The sequence below is a fragment of the Dendropsophus ebraccatus genome, chromosome 7 (genome assembly GCF_027789765.1).
Source record: "Dendropsophus ebraccatus isolate aDenEbr1 chromosome 7, aDenEbr1.pat, whole genome shotgun sequence".
Lineage (NCBI taxonomy): Eukaryota > Metazoa > Chordata > Amphibia > Anura > Hylidae > Dendropsophus > Dendropsophus ebraccatus.
This window is the reverse complement of record NC_091460.1, coordinates 57,974,047-57,987,061: the sequence shown is the minus strand read 5'-3', so window position 1 is coordinate 57,987,061 and position 13,015 is coordinate 57,974,047. Positions and strand designations below refer to the sequence as shown.

General features: G+C 43.9%; 1 protein-coding gene across 1 annotated transcript in view; it reads left to right on the top strand.

The window, feature by feature from the left end:
• The first annotated feature begins 12,080 nt into the window (after positions 1 to 12,080).
• Positions 12,081 to 13,015, top strand: part of GUF1 (GTP binding elongation factor GUF1) — a 48,573-nt gene continuing 47,638 nt past the window's right edge. Inside the window, exon 1 of the mRNA XM_069976518.1 lies at positions 12,081 to 12,159. The gene's annotated coding sequence lies outside the window, so the exon portion shown is untranslated. The remainder of the gene's footprint in view (positions 12,160 to 13,015) is intronic.

Sequence of the window (13,015 nt, the reverse complement as noted above, 5' to 3'; positions counted from 1 at the left end):
CTGCTCCTGCAGCTTCCACTACAGCAGGCCCGTCTACTACAGCAGCCCCCTCTACTGCCCCCACTGCCGTGGCTAAGGCTGCCTCTTCTACCACGACCGTCACCTATCATGTGGCCCCCATTATCTCTCCTATCACCACGGTGACGCCCAGCATTGTAGTCACTACGGCATCCAGTGATGCTTCTGCTCCAGGTCCTTCACGCTATCGCTATCCGTGGAAGAAGAAAAAGAGGAAGCCTACTCAGGGTCCTCCAGGACATTTCTGTTAAGTGTCCTCCTGAAAGATGAGTCCTTAACTGTTTCTGTTGTCTAACTGTTTAATTGTTTCAGGTTCCTGCTATGCAACGTTCAAGGTTCGTGCCTGGTCCTCCTGACCAAGTTCCCTGTACTAACCAGCCATGAGCTGATGGACACTTACCATAACAAAAGGTTCTCTAGTGCCTGTCCCAGAGCCTTTTACATGGACGATGTTCCAATTGCCTAAAAGAGACTCTACCTAACAGACACTTAATCCATTCCTTCCTAATGCACTTTCCTGTGATTGTGTGTTCCACACAGGGTATTATTGCACTTATTTCATTATTGCATTTATTCTACTATTGCATTCCAGTGTTATCGAAGTCTTTGTATTTCCTCCTCTGAGTAAGCACAAGGTTACATAGATTGCCTCAGAGTAGAGTGCCTCTTTTGTAAAACAGTATATTTTCCAGTGTCTAAGACAGATAGCTCCTCCTCTGAGTAAGAGAAGTCAGTCCATATATACCTCAGAGAAAGTCCAGTTTATGTAGGAGTGTATTTTCTCATCCAGTCTCAGTATTGTCTATTATTATCGTATCTATAGCTGGTAAGATTTAGTTGAGCCAGTCCGTATGCAGATTTTTCTCAGATTTTCATTCAGATTTCTCTCAGGTTTCATTCAGATTCATGTGAGCCAGTTCTCCTCAAGACCTCGCAGTATTTGTTGTCTTTTGTGTTTCCCTTCCTTTTGTTTCCAGTATTTGTTCACCTCTGTCTTGTCCCAACACAGTAGTAATCACACATAGTCTTACTTAACATTCACACTGGTCCATACATATTGCACCTTGGATACCCTTTCGTGTGTTTGGCCTATTGAGTAATTGTGTTGTATGATTGATCCGTATGCATGGGCGCCCGGATGTATGCTTGCTTTTATTATTTTGTTCTATTCTCTTTCAGGTATCCAAGACATTTCACAAACACGCCAAGATAGTACACAGGTCTTCACGTTCTCCTCTAGTAGGGTAACACATTTAACAGAAAACCTACTGTCTAACTGGCTGGAATATGGAGGGTCACCCGCCAGCAGTTAAGTTGTCCTGGCTTACACGTCAGATGGTTCACGCACTAGCTACCTGGTCGCCAGAGTACGTTAGGCACCCCTAGGTGAAGTCCTGCCACTAGGGTTTCTCATCTTCTCTCTTCTCACCTGTGCCTTGGGCGTGGGAAACACACACCTCATCACACTCACTCTTATCATTCATTCCTGTTGTTTGATTGTCCAGTCTATTCATGTTTGCTGCCTTCTAGATTCGCCGAGGTCGGCTCAAATTTGCTAGGGAGGTATGCAGTGTCCCAGAACATGCAGACAACTACTCCTATTATGGCCATTTCTCTTGCTGTGTCAATGCCTGTTCTGGTAAGTGTTTGCACTGCAACTGCTGCTGGTTTTCCCCTAGTATTCTCTGGTAATGTGCATTCTCATGTGTATTCTCATGTATTCCTGTGTATTATTACAGTGTACAGTGGTATGCAAGGCTGTTGATCACGTGACCTGTAACCATGGTTCCTCCAATGGCCGACTATCTCTGGCCAGGAGCAACCATGTGACCTCCCACTTCCTCCTAACAAGTTAGTCTTCCCCCTGCTTCCAAGCAAGGAGGTTGTGTGTGTCGTCCCTCTCCTGCCTCAGAGGAGTTGTGGATCGAGTGCTCTGCTGTATTCAAGTCTTCGGCTGTATCTGCCTGCTCAAGTGTCCGGAGTCTTCTCTCTCATCTGGGTGTCATTCCGTTATCTCTCCTCATCAAGTATTATTCTCAAGCTAATCCACCCAGCAACGCTATTTCTCTCATACTCCTACTCCCATCATCCGGCACGTATTCTCACAGCCTATGCAGCACCACTCCTGCTTTATTTGTCAAAGCCTGCTATATACCCGGTTGCATCCGGACAGAACTGTTGCTACTAGTTACCTCATCTATAATAAAACCGCTGTTACTGAACCCTGGCATTGGTGTCCACTAACTGGTGCCCTGACTAGGTGCAGCGAAGAATCGCATGCCCATCATCACCCGCAGATTCCACAGACCGGCCCTACAGCTGTGCCGCCCTCAGGCCTATACCATGACAAGTATAACCCCTGCAGCTGCCCCGGTCATTGCCCGCTCATAACACCAGCACTGCGGAAGTGGCCCCCAGGGGCCAGGGCATCGCAATATCTGCCTGAATTAGCCTAATTTGGCAGATAATCTCTCCATGCAATTGGGTCTTTAGGCTCTGCTGAAACCTGGAGCCAATCCTCTATCTATTAACCATGCTTCCGCCATTTCATGTAAGGGCAGCACCAACAACACTAGGTGTTACAGTCACAGCCGCACATGGTACCGGCCTTCTGGCTCTCTTCCATCTGTTCCATGAGGCACAGCCTTGGGCTTTAAATTACAGCCCCTTCCCTGGCTCCCTTGCCAGAGCTTCTGCTTGCTACCCCTAGTTTGCAGTCCCAACTTTTCTGCCCGTCTTTCCTGTCCATGGTTCCCGCCTGTTACCGCTGTCGTGTCAACTGCCCTGGTTCCAGCCGTGAATACTGCTGGAGTCTTCTCTGCCTTTCTGCCTACCTGTCTCTAGCTGTACCTTCCCCATCCCCACTGGCAAGCCAAACCAGGGGTAGCGACCTGGGTTTCACCTGCCACAGCAAGTCCAACCCACCTTGCTGTGGGCTCTGGTGAAAACCGGTGGACCCTTAGACTCCACTCTCTGGTGCGGCTTTTGTAATTGCTAGTGGTGCCTCAGCAGGTCAATGACCCCTACTGTTACACTAGGTCCTGCAAAGTGGCCATGTTTAGTTGTGGCAGCATCACCATGACAACCACAGATGTTGTATGTAGTGCAGTCACTGACAGCTACAGAGCTGTTGTAGGACGTGTGCAGGTTGTATTAGTGCAGTGTGGTGACCATATGTGTTCCTCTTTGGTTATCCAAAAAGTTGGGAGGTATGTGCTGGTTACAGAGCCATTCCCGGGCATATCACATCTACAACTACCTGTGTAATCTTTGAGCTTTTTATTTAGTGTCCTTAGTGCCGAAACCATAAGCTGCTTGCTTAGTCCCAAGTGTGTTTTATGACCTCTGCAGTAAAGGGCATAGCCAGTCATTGAGGGGTTAATGCTTCAGCTCACTGTGGGCACCTGTAGTCAAATTCTTAAGAAGTAGACCTGGATCTGCAAGGGTGAAAGGGTACTTCCACCCAGCCATTAATAAGGTGACACGAATGGCAGACAGTTCTCTCTCATACCCAGTGTAGTATATACTGCATTTTTATGCTATTAAATGTAAATTACACAAAATGTACAAATGTTTATATTGGTATTACCCTCTAAGCCCAAGGGAGGGGCAACTCTCCAGCCATGGCTCCCTCAAGGTTTCCCCACAGGGTTTTTTTTCCTTACCTGAGTGCTAGACAGTGACTCTTCGTAAGACTGGCCCACAGGGGAACAGGGGAATCCCCCGGTGGGCCCTACCCCTAGGTGGGCCTCCCTGTCTGACTCTTTCTACCAGAAAATAAAAACTATTTCTATGCTATAGAATCAGAGACAAATATATTTAAGGTACCATGTGTCTTCTTGACCTAACAGTGTCAGTAGTTTGGAACACGAATTACAACTGACAGAAGTCTCATAACAAATGATAGGCAGGGAGTGGAGTGCGGGAAGATAATAAAGGAACTATACTCACCAGTCTCCGTGCCCCTGGACTGCTCTCCCTCCCACAGCCACTAGAAGTCATTTTCAGTCATTTTCTACCAGGTTCTGTGTATGTCACGGCCCCAGCTCAATGTCACATACTCAGCTGATGGATTGCCTGCTCAGCCAGTCAATGACTGCAGCGATGTCCGTCCCCAGTCAGTGATTGGCTGAGCGGGCGATCCATCGGCCGATTATGTGGTGTTGAAGCTAGAGGAGCTGTAGGAGGCTGTTGGCTATTGAATACAATAGCAGACTATAATAGGTCCGTTTTGGGCGGTAGCCCGGGGCCCTGAGTTCCTGAGGGGCCCATGGCCCCCCAAACAGACTTATGTTCAGTCATGATTTGCATAAAGATCGCTACTTTTTACCGCAATTTTGCACAAATCAGGACAAAACAGGAGACAAGGCAGTAACATTAGAGAATATATTGAAGGACCTTATCATGTGACAGTGATGTCAGCACAGGTCCTTTACAGGCTGCATTATGGAGGAAAAAGACTTAAGTTACTGCCGCCATAGTTACAGTGGGTTGGGTGGGGGCCCAAGCTTGGATGAACAGCCCGGGGCCCATAATAGTTAATCCGCCCCTGATTGAATAACATTAAGGAAGAGCTTTGGGGGCAAAGGGATGGGTAAGTATACTTTTTTTATTATGTTCCTGCACCCCCCTGCCTACATGAGATTTGTTAGTTTCATGGGACTGCTCCTTTCAAGAAACCATGTTATGCTGACTGACAAGTTACTAGTAGCGAGCTAGTATCGCTGGTCACATACACAGCTCAATCAAATTACCAGATGGGCCTAAGGTACCCCGGTCTGACACCGGCCAGCTGATGCTCCCCCTAAAATCCATAGGATAGGGGATATCAAGCTTAAAAAAATATATATATATATATTTCAAATCAACTGGTGTCAGAAAGTTATATAGATTTTCAATTTACTTCTACTAATAACCCTCTAGCCTTCCAGTACTTATCAGCTGCTTTATGACCTGCAGGAAGTGGTGTATTCTTTCCAGTCTGACACATTGCTCTCTGCTGCCACATCTGTCCATGTCAGGAACTAACTTTGAACAGTTCCTGACATGGACAGAGGTGACAGCAGATATCGCTGTGTCAGACTGGAAAGAATACACCACTTCCTGCTGAACATACAGCAGCTAATAAGTACTGTAAGACTGGAGATTTTTTGATAGAAGTAAATTACAAATTTTTGGCTCCAGTTTATTTGAAAGAATTTTTTTCTGGAGTTCCTCTTTAGTACTGTGGGCTATTTTACTTTCAAACTACTAGACGACCCCTTTTGTCAATGTTTCTCCATTGATCAACTAATCGGGTGATCACTGATTTCCTATGACAGCCTGGGAAATGTAGTGTTACATGCCCCCCATACTGCTTGTCTATACTCTGGAGGATTTACAGGTAGGGATCTCCTTCTTCTCTATTCATTTCAGCAGCTTGATGTATAATACTCTTTGGCCGCCCTTTCCACATACAATTACATCAGATTGTCATCAGTCTCCTTCATGTTAACAAATCCGCCGTATATAACCGTATACCAGTGGCTTCTAAACTGAGTGACCAGAAATGCTGGGAATTGTAGTGTATAGAAATGTTGGGAGGTCTGGAGGAAGGTCTGGCTGCAAAGCATTATGGGGAAACTTGATGTTCTGTGTTTTCAGTCATCATCATCATCATCATCATCATCATAAGCTTTACAGCAATAGAGCAGCTTTACTAACCTGCCAGAGACAAAAAAAAAGTCTGATTCACCTATAGCAACCAATCACAGATCACCTTTCATATATTAACAAGCTCTTATAAAATTAAAACTGAGCTTTGATTGGTTGCTATGGGCTGCTATAGACTAAGTTGCGCATGGCAACCAATCACAGTTCAGCTTTTATTTTACCAGAGTAATTAAAAAAACAAAAGTTGAGCTGTGATTGGTTGCTATAGGCCACATCAAACCATATTATTTCATGATCTTAGTGTGGCCCCAACCATAAGCTGGTGTCTTTCTTACAAGTGTGTTTAGTGACCTCTGCAGTAAAGCGCATCACCAATCATTTCTGGGTTAACCCCTTAACGACAAAGGGCGTATATTTACACCCTATTGCCGGTAAGGGAGTTCAGAGCGGGGCCGCACGGCGACCCCGCTCTGAACCACGGCGGTCCCGGGTGCCGCTTGTAGCCCGGGACCGCAGGTATTAGCGGGCACGGTCCGATCGCCGTGCCCGCTAATACAGTAATCAGATGCAGCTGTCAAACATGACAGCTGCATCCGATTACCGGATTCAGCTTATCCCTGGTGTCTAGAGGAGGAGATTACGATAACATCCCGTAGGATCGATCTCCGTTTCGGAAGCTGGCCGGGGACTGCTCCAAGATGGCGCCATCCCCGGCTCAGCACTCGTTTACTTCCGTCTGCAGCAGCCGGAAGTAAACGAGTGCCTATCTCATGGATCTCTGCAGCATATCTATTGGGGATCCATCACATATAGCAGAGTCATAAAGCTGCACAATGAGAGCAAGTAGGATGGAGCAGTGGATAGCAGAACTCCAGCATGTATGTGCGTATCCCTGGATTAAAGGGGCACTCAAATCTTGAAGAAAAAACATGCATCACAAGGTTTATACTGACATCTGCAAGGTTTGTCAAAAGGTTTTTTCAAGTAACAGGGTCACAGCAATAATAGGCGGCATGAGGGCAAGAAAAAGTATTGCACCCCCACATCCATACATCCAGGTGTGGACTAGGTAGCTGCCCCCTCCCCCAGCAAAATCCACAGGATAGGGGATATCAATCTGATTGGTGGGGGTCCCCCTGATCACTTGAATGTGGGGATTATGTCCCCCTCAAATAAACAGTGGGAACAGTGCTCCATTAATTCTCTATAGGTTTGTTATCCCTTATGCTGTGAATAACTTTAGAAGAGGGGGCATGTTCTCATGTACTACATGGCTGGAAATATGGCATATGGCATTTTTGGGGTTCAAAAAACGCAGAGACCGGATGTTATCTGATAATCAGTGGCGAAAAGCGAAACACAATACCTATAGGACATTTTTCTGCTATGGCGTTTTTTTTGTTTTGTGAAATCATAGCAGGCTATGTGTTTGGTGTTTTACCACAGTCTTCTATAGAGGGGAATATTGTCATGTCTATATGAAAATTAGTGAGTTTTTTTTTACCCCAGTTCTTTAATAGCAAACCTGAAGAATGACATGACTTGTACTGAAAAAAAATCCCACAGGGGATAAAACACTAATAGTACTTTACAATAGAATAACAACATGGCAGAAAAAAGTGCCAGAAAAAAACACCAAACGAAAATGTGCAACAGTCTTAATCTTGATTCAGATTTGTAGTGAATTCAGTAGAATTAAATGGGTACTGACGATTTTTTTTTTTTTTCAAATCAACTAGTGTCCGAAAATTATAAAGAATTGTGTTTGACTTTTATTAAAAAAAAAAAAAAAAAAAAAAAACAGTACTTATCAGCTGCTGTATGTACTGTAGGAAGTGTTGTATTCTCTTCAGTATGACACAGTGCTCTCTGCTGCCACCTTTGTCTATGTCAGGAACTGTTCAGAGCAGGAGAGGTTTTCTATGGGGATTTGCTGCTGCTCTGGACACTTCCTGACATGGACAGAGGTGGCAGCAGGGACTGTGTCATTGCGTCAGCCTGGAAAAAATAAGTTGGTTTGAGAAGAAAAAAGTACCTCTTTAAATTAAATAAAAAAGTCAATTAGCCAAATTTTTACTCTTTTCGCTCCCTGACAGATACATCCCCATATAGTTATGATGGAAGCCACTTTATTCCATCTGTTATACATAGACTCCCAAAATTCATACTGCAATTCCTCCCATTCTTGTTTTTTTTGTCCTCCAGGGGGATTTTAAATTAATATATGGTAAAAAAATAAAAAATAAAAAGTTTTTTTTATATATATATATATATATATATATATATATTAAAAAAATTCCTTCCCTAACAAAAGTTTAAATCAACCCCCTTTTCCTATTTTATGAATAAAAATAAAGAAAGAAAGAAACATATTTGGTATCGCTGCGTGCATATTCTCCCAAACTCTTAAATTCTCACATTCCTGATCATGCACGGTAAACAGTGTAAGTGCAAAAAATGGCAAAGCGCAAAATTGCGCATTTTTGGTCACATCAAATCCATAAAAATTGTAATAAAATGCCATAAAAAATCTGCATATATGCAAACAAGCTACCGACAGAAAGTATGGATCATGATGATTAGGGTGAATGGAGTAAACCCCCCCCCCCCCCCCACACACACACACACACACATATATACACACCACTGACCAGAGAGGCTTGCGCTTAAAGGGGTAGTGCGGCGCTAAAAAAATATTCACAGAATAAGACACATTACAAAGTTATACAACTTTGTAATGTATGTTATGTCTGTGAATCGCCCCCTTCCCCGTGTCCCACCACCCCCGCCCGTGTACCCAGAAGTGTGTGGTGCATTATGCATTACCTGATCCGTGTCGAGCCCGTCCGCCATCTTGTGCCAAACGTCATCTTTGGACGGACGCCGAATCGCTGCCGCCATCCCCCCTCCGCCGCGTCATCAGCTGCTCAGCTGCGATTGGCTGAGCATAACTGTGCTCAGCCAATCGCGGCTGAGCACAGTTATGACACAGCGGAGGGGGGATGGCGGCAGCGATTCAGCCGTCCGTCCGAAGATGAAGTTTGGCACAAGATGGCGGACGGGCTCGACACGGATCAGGTAATGTATAATGCACCAGGTGGTGGGACACGGGGAAGGGGGCGATTCACAGACATAACATACATTACAAAGTTGTATAACTTTGTAATATGTGTTATTCTGTGAATAATTTTTTTTGCGCCGCACTACCCCTTTAAAGAATTGACATGTGAACAGGGCCTAAGGGTCCTATTACACAGAGAGATTTTTGACGATTAACGACTAATGATAAACGATCGCAAACGAGATTGTTTACCTGAAATCATTCACCATATTACACAGAACGATAATCGTTAGTTACGATCGTTACTATGATCGATTAAACCTTTTGATCCCAGCAAAACAACGAACAATGTGCTATTACACTGAACGACAGGGCTGGGACAAGGAGTTTTGGTGCCCTAGGCAGAGATGGCAAATGGCGCCCCCCCCCCCCCTCCCCCCGGTATAGACTGTACACTATGCAGGGGCAGCCAGGAGGTTATTCTGTATCTGGGGGGCTAATACACAAGCTTTGCAGAGTATTACCACACTGCAGACTATATGGGAGAGTCCAGTATGTATATTCTACCCTCTAAATGTGTAAGGTACCCCCTGAAACAAGACCATGTATAGTGTACCCCCTGAATGTAACAGGACCATGTATACTGTACCCCCTGAATGAAACAGGACCCTGTATACTGTACCCCCTGAATGAAACAGGACCCTGTATACTGTACCCCTGACTATAACAGGACCCTGTATACTGTACCCCCTGACTGTAACAGGACCCTGTATACTGTACCCCCTGACTGTAACAGGACCCTGTATACTGTACCCCCTGACTGTAACAGGACCCTGTATACTGTACCCCCTGACTGTAACAGGACCTTGTATAATGTACCCCCTGACTGTAACAGGACCTTGTATACCGTACCCCCTGACTGTAACAGGACCCTGTATACCGTAGCCCCTGACTGTAACAGGACCATGTATACCGTACCCCCTGACTGTAACAGGACCATGTGTACTGTACCTCCTGAATGTAACAGGACCATGTATACTGTACCCCCTGACTGTAACAGGACCTTGTATAATGTACCCCTTGACTGTAACAGGACCATGTATACTGTACCCCCTGACTGTAACAGGACCATGTGTACTGTACCTCCTGAATGTAACAGGACCATGTATACTGTACCCCCTGACTGTAACAGGACCATGTATACTGTACCCCCTGAATATAATAGGACCCTGTATACTGTACCCCCCGACTGTAACAGGACCCTGTATACTGTACCCCCTGACTGTAACAGGACCCTGTATACTGTACCCCCTGACTGTAACAGGACCTTGTATACTGTACCCCCTGACTGTAACAGGACCCTGTATAATGGACCCCCTGACTGTAACAGGACCCTGTATAATGTACCCCCTGACTGTAACAGGGCCATGTATACTGTACCCCCTGACTGTAACAGGGCCATGTATACTGTACCCCTTGACTGTAACAGGGTCATATACTGTACCCCCTGACTGTAACAGGGTCATATACTGTACCCCCTGACTGTAACAGGACCATGTATACTGTACCTCCTGACTGTAACAGGGTCATATACTGTACCCCCTGACTGTAACAGGACCATGTACTGTATACTGTACCCCCTGACTGTAACAGGACCATGTATACTGTACCCCCTGACTGTGGAGAGGAGAAAAGAGGGAAAGAGGTGGGGGCGCCTCCTGGTGCAATAAACGATGGCTAGAGTGGAAAACACAGGGGAAAAAAAGTGTTGCACTCACCTAATAGAGTTGTGCTAAGTTATAGGCACAACTCCATATTGGGCACATATAGTGGAACACCGAAGCTCCTGCCGGGGTACGTCCAAGGGAGTCGTACAATCAGAGGAAGAGATATACCAGCCGCAGCAGGCTTTAGGACCATGTGGGATCCCGGCTTAGATAGGGCGCAGATGTCCAGTAACCACAGATTGGAGCAGTTATTTACATGGAAGGGGTGTTTATTTAAGATCACAACGCGTTTCGGCCGCCAAGTATGAGGTGGCCTTTCTCAAGTGGTACAGAAGCATATTGGAGAACAGGGGTTTAAATAATATGGGGCATGACATGAACAGAGCATCACTTCCGGGTAAGACACCATAAATGTGAATGATGCTACAGAGGTATGTACACAGGGTGATGCAGATAAAATCCATACAGATATAAAACATACAAATATAAAACAAAATTTGTATAAACTCACATTGTCTTGTGGTGCCAAGATCCAGCGTCCGGGTCCGGCATGGTCACGTGAGCGGCCGGGCGTCCTCACGTCATTACGTACGTGCGTTCCGGCATCACGTGATTCCGGAGTCCCTGTGACGTGATAAACGCAAACTACGTAAGGCATGTTTGAGAATAGCAAGTTGACGTAAATAGAGTAGCAATGAAAACTGGTTTTGCAAAACATGCAAACAGAGAAGCAAGTATGAGGACATGTGAATATATAAAAAATAATAAATAAATATGTGCCTATATCCAATTTGTCAACAGACAGAAAATTTATCATTATATTAGAAAATCATATGTAAATAATGGGATAGAAAGTAAAAGATATGGTGTGTGTGTTCCGGGCGCCATCTAGTGGTGAGACAATAAATAGCAGGATAAATGAACATACAGATAAAAAATATATAAGTATTGATATTAACATTAAATAATACATAATAAATAAATATTCATAGATAGGATCTACGGATATATATATATAAAAAGGTGCATATAAAGATAATAGATGATGGGTGTGAGTAGGTGGAAAGATATTGTATGTGTGCATATGGGGCTCAATCTGTCAATTCTATGCATTCGTTAAGGCCATTAGGTATCAGGGATTGGATTCGATAAATCCAAAAAGACTCACGTTTACAAAGGGATGACCAGCGGTCAGTGTTATTAACAGAAATTTGTTCAATGGGAAAAATTTTTATATTAGAGAAATTGCTATTGTGGTGTTCGGTGAGGTGTTTAGACACGCTTTGTTTTAGGAAACCTTTAGTAGTGTTGTGACGATGGCCGTTGATCCTTTTATGTAAGGGTTGTTTTGTGCGTCCAATATATTGGAGACCGCAGGCACATGAGAGTAAATAGATCACATAGGTGCTAGAACAGTCTAGTCTCTGTTTGATGGGATATAATGTTCCTGTGACGTTCGAGCGAAACGTTTTTTCACCACTAGCTATGTTTTGACAGCATAGGCATAAAGATTTCCCACACTTGAAAATACCCTTTTCATTTCTATTCTGGTGGTTTTTATTTTTATTTTTGTCATTATTTCCTTCTATAGATGGCGTTGGACGTATTCTGCTAGGGGCAATGATGTTACGGATTGTCTGGCCCCTACGATAAATCAACTTGGGTTTTTTGGGGATTAAATCCTGAAGATAGGTGTCAGAGGTAAGTATGTGCCAGTGTTTTTTTAAAATATTTTCAATTGTTTGATGGTCATCATTAAAAGTGGTGATAAAATTTGGCGCTCTGTTTTTTAAAAAATCGACTGTTTTTTCTTTTTTCTCCAATAGTGTATTCTGTTTGTATTTTAGATTTTTCTGGTAAGCATCACTAATAAGTTTTTTGGGGTATTTTTTCTCCAAAAATCTGTTTTGTAAGATCTTACTTTGGGTTTTAAAGTCGAAGTCAGTGGTGCAATTTTTTCGAATCCGGAGGAATTGGCTATAGGGAATATTCTTCAGCCATTTACGATGGTGTCTACTGTTAAAATTTAAGAAACTATTAGAATCAACGGTTTTGAAGTGGGTCTGAGTGATGATTTTATGGTTTTGATGGCTGATGACCAGATCTAAAAATACAACACTGTCATTGTTAGAACATGGTGTGAAGTTGAGGCCCCAATTGTTAAAATTAAGGTGGGAGATAAAATTATTAATTGATGATTGATCACCCTTCCATATAAAAAATAGGTCATCTATGTATCTTTTATAAAATATAATATGGTCTGAGGCCCAAGGGGAACCTGTGATAAACAGGGACTCGAACCGCCCCATGAAGAGGTTGGCGTAACTGGGTGCGGCCCGAGTCCCCATTGCGGTCCCCCTTGTCTGCCGATAAAAAATGTCCTGAAAAATAAAAACATTATGATTAAGAATAAAATCCATACCAGAAATTAAAAAATCAATCTGTGTTTTTTTATATAGTCCACACTCCTCAAGTGTCAAATTCATGGCCTCTAATCCCTTTTTGTGTGTTATATTAGAATATAGTGCGGAGACGTCGAGGGTTAGGAATAAAAAAT